Raw genomic sequence first — 6,530 nt, forward strand, 5'->3', positions numbered from 1 at the left:
TCTCCCATCTATGTTATCTTAATTTTGGGCCCTTTATTGAACAACTCCATACAGACCACGGTTGGCAAGTTAGAACTGTAAGATTCACTACGTGAACCACTGGTGTTTTGTGGAAAAGCACATGTACACTGCGTTCCAAATTATTATACAAAAAGTGTTTAGGAGTGATAAGGGAAGAATTTGTTTGTTTGTCAGTTAAACTCATTGATGGTGATGTGTGTCAGGGCTCTTTATATCACTGTAAGCAATTGCAGACACCTGTGCTAATTAGTTTGGCAGGTGTGTCCAATGAAAGGCAAGACTACTTAAGAAGGCTCTCTCACATTATTAAGCAGCCTACATTTTCTGCCAAAATGGGAAAGAAAAAGGATGTGTCGGCTGCTGAGAAGCAACAAATTGTGGAGTGTTTAGGTCAAGGCATGACTACAATCAACATTGTGCGATGATCAGGATGAAGTGTCTTGGCAATCAAGAAGTATGTAGCTGATTCACAGTACACACGTGTGCGTGCTGATAAGGGCAAATTGAGGACTCTTTCCTACAGGCAATTACGTCAGGTTGAAAGAGCAGCGGCAAAAAAGCCTTGTCATAGCAGCAGACAAGTTTTTGAAGCTGCTTGTGCCTCCAACGTCCCCCGAACAACAAGATGCAGGGTCCTTCAGAGGTTTGCAGCTGTGCATGCGCCATCCTGTCGACCTCCTCTATCCACTTCACACAAGCAAAAACGGCTCCAGTGGGCCAAACATTACATGAAGACTGATTTCAAAACTGTTTTGTTCACGGATGAGTGCCGTGCAGCGCTCGATGGTCCAGATGGATGGAGTGGAGGATGGCTGGTTGATGGACACCCCACGCAAACACGGCTACAGCGCCAACAAGGAGGAGGTGGAGTAATGTTTTGGGCTGGAATCATGGGGAGAGAGATTGTCGGCCCCTTTAGGATCCCTGAAGGCACTAAAGATGAACTCCATAATGTATGTGGATTTTCTCAAACAGCACTTCCTGCCATGGTTCAAGAAGAAGAACCGTGTATTTCACAGCAAGATCATTTTTCTGCATGATAATGCACCATCTCATGCTGCACATAAAACATCTGCATCTCTGGCTGATATGGGCATAAAAGGGGACAAACTTATGGTGTGACCCCCATGCTCCCCTGACCTCTACCCCATTCAGAACCTTTGGAGCATCATTAAAAGGAGTGTCTATGATGGCGGGAGGCAGTTCACATCTAAGCAACAGATCTGGGAGGGTATTCTGTCCTCATGCAAAACAATTGAAGCAGAAACCATCCAAAACCTGACAAATTCAATGGACGAGAGAGTTCAGAAGCTCCTTTCGAACAAGGGGTCCTATGTGAAAATGTAACATCACCTAGAATAAAGTTTTGAGTTGAAAACTGTTTGATTTCAGTTTCTAACAACCTGCTAATGCTTATAATTTCAAAAATGACCATTTTTTTGGTCTTTATTAAAATGAAAAGGTTGATCGAAAAGTTTGGGGGATCTAAGAGTGTGGCAACCCAGTAGTCATGATTACTTCGAATTCTGACAATATGAGGGTCATGCTGCAGGTAGTGCAGCAAGAAGGCACTTATGTGCCTTGCGCATCTCGGAGCCCCAAAATTATTTTCCGGGCTAGATGCAGCTAAAAATTATTTTTAATTTTAAATCTGGTGAAGCTTTAGTATAGATGGCCTAATAGGATCAGTGCTGCACACTGCTACAAAGCCCAAATTATTTTCCAGTCAAGATACAGATAAACATGATTAGTAATTTGAAAGCTTAAAACGGTTGGTAGGGTGATTTTAACCAATCATCAAGCTTTTACTCTCCCCAGGATGACACAGGGGTAGAAAAGTCGTTTCGGATCCATGATTTGTTCATCTTTATGAACGTGAGTCTGTCTACATTATCAGTGGAGAGCCGCGTGCGCTTATCTGTCAGCACACCACCAGCAGCGCTGAACACACGTTCAGACAGAACGCTGGCTGCGGGGCATGACAAGATCTCCAAGGCGTAAGTGGCTAGCTCCGGCCATTTATCCAGATTGGAAGCCCAAAAAGAGCAAGGGTCCAGTGACACAGTCGTGGCTTCAATGTTTACTTGGAGATACTCCTGTACCATCGTCTCTAGGCGTTGACTATGTGTCAGACTTCTTGTCTCCTGTGGCCTTGCAAAGGATGGGCTAAAAAAGTGGTGAAATGATTCCGCAAAATTGATGTTACCAGCAGATACTGTGGTTCTGTTACGGTTTGAGTGCTGAACACTTGACGGTCCCACGGTTGGCAAGTTGGAACTGTGAGATTCACTACGTGCACCACTGGTATTTTGTGGAAAAGCACATGTAAGATTCTGCAACAGTCTCTGCTGATACTCCTGCATGCGTGCATCCCTTTCTATGGCAGGAATAATTTCTGCAAATTTACTTTTGTACCGGGGATCTAACAGTGTGGCAACCCAGTAGTCAGGATTATTTCTAATTCTCACAATTCGAGGGTCATGTTGCAGGTAGTGCAGCAAGAAGGCACTCATGTGTGTTGCGCATCCAGGAGCACCAAGTCCCTGTTGTGTTGGTGGCGAGGTAACAATCATGCTTCCTTCCTCTGTCCTCTCCCCCCAACCTCGCACAACAGAAATGTGATCAAGGTCTCCCTCATCTGATGAGTCTTCCATCAGTTCGTCCTCCACTTCTTCCTGGGCTCCTGCACCTTCCTCACTAGTTTGGCTGCTACCATGCGCCCTGGTAAAACCATCTCCCCCACCCTCACATGCCTGCCGCCTTGGTGCTGCCGACCGTCTGGACCTTGCAGATGTTAGCCCTTCCGCATACAACTCCTCCTCCTCTACTTCCTCCACCTCCTCTTGTGCCACCACCTGACTCCGAATTCTGTTTAACATGTGCTCCAGCATGTAAATCACCGGAATAGTCATGCTGATAATGGCATCGTCAGCACTAAACATCTTCGTCGCCATTTCAAAACTGTGCAGAAGGGTGCATAGGTTCCTGATCTGAGACCACTCCTCCAGCGTGATTTGCCCCACCTCTGAATCTCGTTGGCCCAGGCTATACGTCAGAACGTATTGCACCAGGGCTTGTCGGTGCTGCCACAGTCGCTGCAACATGTGCAGAGTTGAATTCCACCGGGTAGGCACATCGCATTTTAGCCGGTGAAGTGGCAGGCCCAACGACTTCTGTAGAGATGTAAGTCGCTGAGCTGCGGGATGCGAACGGCGGAAGTGAGCACACAGCGACCGTGCCCTCTGCAGAAGGCCATCTAGTCTGGGATAGTGGGCTAAAAATTGCTGGACAACCAGGTTCAACACGTGAGCCATACAAGGCACGTGTGTGACATTGCCCCGGCGAAGGGCCGCACCCAGGTTTGCAGCATTGTCGCACACGGCCTTCCCTGGTTTCAGGTCCAGTGGAGACAACCATTCATGAAATTGGTTCTCCAGAGCTGACCACAACTCCTCAGCTGTGTGACTCACATTTCCCAGACATTTCAATGTAAAAACCGCCTGATGACGTTGAGCCCTACTGCCAGCATAGTAAGGAGGTGTGCAGGATCCCTTCTGCGCAGTTAGAAAGCTTGTGGCATGACCAGACAGGCTTTGGGTGCAGGTGGAAGACCGAGAGGAGGTTGAGGAGGCAGAAGCAGTGGAGGAACTTTGACATAAAGAGGATTGACGCACAACTCGTGGGGACGGCAAGACTTGGACAGCAGCCCCTTGTCCTGCTGTCACCATAGTTACCCAGTGCCCAGTCAGCGACATGTAACGCCCCTGTCCATGCCTACTCGTCCAAGTGTCTGTGGTGAAATGCACCCTGTCACACACAGAGTTTCTCAAAGAAGCGGTGATGTTGTGTGCGACATGCTGGTGGAGCGCAGGCACACCTTTCTTTGAGAAGTAGTGCCGACTGGGCATCTGGTACTGGGGCACTGCGACGGACATAAGGTCTCGAAAATCCTCTGTGTCCACCAGGCGGAAAGGCAGCATTTCTGTAGCCAAGAGCTTGCAGATGGTGAAATTCAACCTCTTAGCTTTCTCATGGCTAGGAGGAAATGGTCTTTTACTTGTCCACATCTGAGGGACCGAGGGCTGGCTATTGTGCTTAGACGGGGTTGATAAGGGTGTCCCCGGCAAACTGCCGGTCTGTGAGGAAGATGCAGGCGGACATGTTAGGTTGCCTTGATCCAAAGGTGGTGCTATCGATGTCGGACAGCGCTCAACACCAGCTGGTGTTACCACCTCCAAAGAAAATGATGACCTGCCAATCACGCTGGCTGTTGCGGGTAAAGAGGTGGCAGGTCTGCGCCCCAAAACAGGTGTGACTGCTGTCCCCCCAGTCACAGAGGATGAAGAGGCCGCGGATGCACAAGATATGGCAGACGGTGATTGGCCCGGCCGGCTAGGCCGCATTGTAGCACACTGAGCTTCCCACTGCAACTTATGCTTCATGTCCATGTGCCGGTTCATGCATGAAGTACTCAAACTATGTATTTTTTGGCCTCTACTTAGCTTTTGCTGACAAATGTTACAGATAACACGAGTTGGGTCATCTTTATCGATCTGAAAAAATGCCCAGGCTATGCAAGGCTTAGCACCCATGCGACCTGAAGAGCCACCACGACTTGTGGTGAGAGGCAGAGTTGTGTTTGAGGATGCAGTTGTTGACGTGCTTCCAGTACTACGTCTCTGTCCAGGAAGGCGCAACCTGACCTCGTTGTCACTAGCATCTTCCTCCACCTCCTCTGCTGACCTCATCTCTTGGCTGACTGTGGGTTGACAGTAAGTGGGATCTCCGACCTCATCATCATCACCCTGTGCGTTATCACACCCGTCGTCCTCAGAGCCAACCTGTTCCTGCCCTGACAAAAAACTAAAGTTGTCGCTCCAATCAGGTATTTGAGTCTTATCATCGTCTTGCTCATTGTCTCCACCAACAGGAGTTACAGTTTGGGAATGAGGGTCTACATTATGGTCAGAACCTTCTGCGTCTGGTCCTGGATCCGACTCATAAAGATTCTGGGCATCAGTGCAGATCATTTCCTCGTCTGGATTCACAGAAGCGCTGGAGTCGACCTCTGATTCCCAGGCTATAGTATGAGTAAACAGCTCTGCAGACTCAACCATCTGTTCTACCTCATACTCAGACGGGCAGCTGGAGATTTGGGAGCTGTGAGGAAGCAAGTGCGATTTGGGTGACACCTTTGAGGACTGGAGTATTTGTGATGTTGAAGTTGATGTGGAGGAGAGCCCACTTAAAGGAGCACTTGATATCCGTTGAAGCACCTGCTGTTTTTGTGCCTCATCTGGAATTTGTAGCGATTGGCGTGGCCGTAAGAAAGGGATCTTATCACATTGTCCGCTAAAAGAAGTAGACATTTTAGTTTGGCTGGAAGATGGTCTTTCTTCTGCAGATGTTACTGTTGCTTTAACACCTACCCCACGGACACAACCTTTTTTCCCCTTCCCAACACGCCTATTCCCCTTTCCACCAGCAGCAGGCCTTTTTCCACTCATTTTGGTGGTTAACTAATTCACAACTCTGGAGTTGTTTGCACAAAAAAACAATGGATGGTAACCGAGCAGAGCTGAGTGGCCAAACTGTGGTATTAGGCCAAAACTATTGGCTGGGTTAGATGCAGAAAAAAATTATTTTGAATTTGCAACCTGATGGAGGTCAGTATAGATGGACTAATACAAATAGTCCCACACACTGCTAGAAGCCCAAATATTTTTTCAGAGGTACTGTAGATGCAGATAAAAATTATTTTTAATTTGCAACCTGATGGAGGTCAGTATAGATGGACTAATAGACCAAGTCCCATACACTGCTAGAAGCCCAAATATTTTTTCAGAGCTAGATGCAGAAAAAAATTATTTTTAATTTGCAACCTGATGGAGGTCAGTATAGATGGACTAATAGACCAAGTCCCACACACCGCTAGAAGCCCAACTATTTTTTCAGAGCTAGATGCAGAAAAAAATTATATTCAATTTGCAACCTGCTGGAGGTCAGTATAGAAGGACTAATAGAACAAGTCCCACACACTGCTAGAAGCCCAAATATTTTTTCAGAGCTAAATGAAGAAAAAAATTATTTTTAATTTGCAACCTGATGGAGGTCAGTATAGATGGACTAATAGACCAAGTCCCACACACTGCTAGAAGCCCAAATATTTTTTCAGAGCTAGATGCAGAAAAAAATTATTTTTAATTTGCAACCTGATGGAGGTCAGTATAGATGGACTAATAGACCAAGTCCCACACACCGCTAGAAGCCCAACTATTTTTTCAGAGCTAGATGCAGAAAAAAATTATATTCAATTTGCAACCTGCTGGAGGTCAGTATAGAAGGACTAATAGAACAAGTCCCACACACTGCTAGAAGCCCAAATATTTTTTCAGAGCTAAATGAAGAAAAAAATTATTTTTAATTTGCAACCTGATGGAGGTCAGTATAGATGGACTAATAGACCAAGTCCCACACACTGCTAGAAGCCCAAATATTTTTTCAGAGCT

Source organism: Phyllobates terribilis, unplaced genomic scaffold (genome assembly GCF_046119375.1).
Source record: "Phyllobates terribilis strain yellow unplaced genomic scaffold, ASM4611937v1 Scaffold_7__3_contigs__length_470593459, whole genome shotgun sequence".
Lineage (NCBI taxonomy): Eukaryota > Metazoa > Chordata > Amphibia > Anura > Dendrobatidae > Phyllobates > Phyllobates terribilis.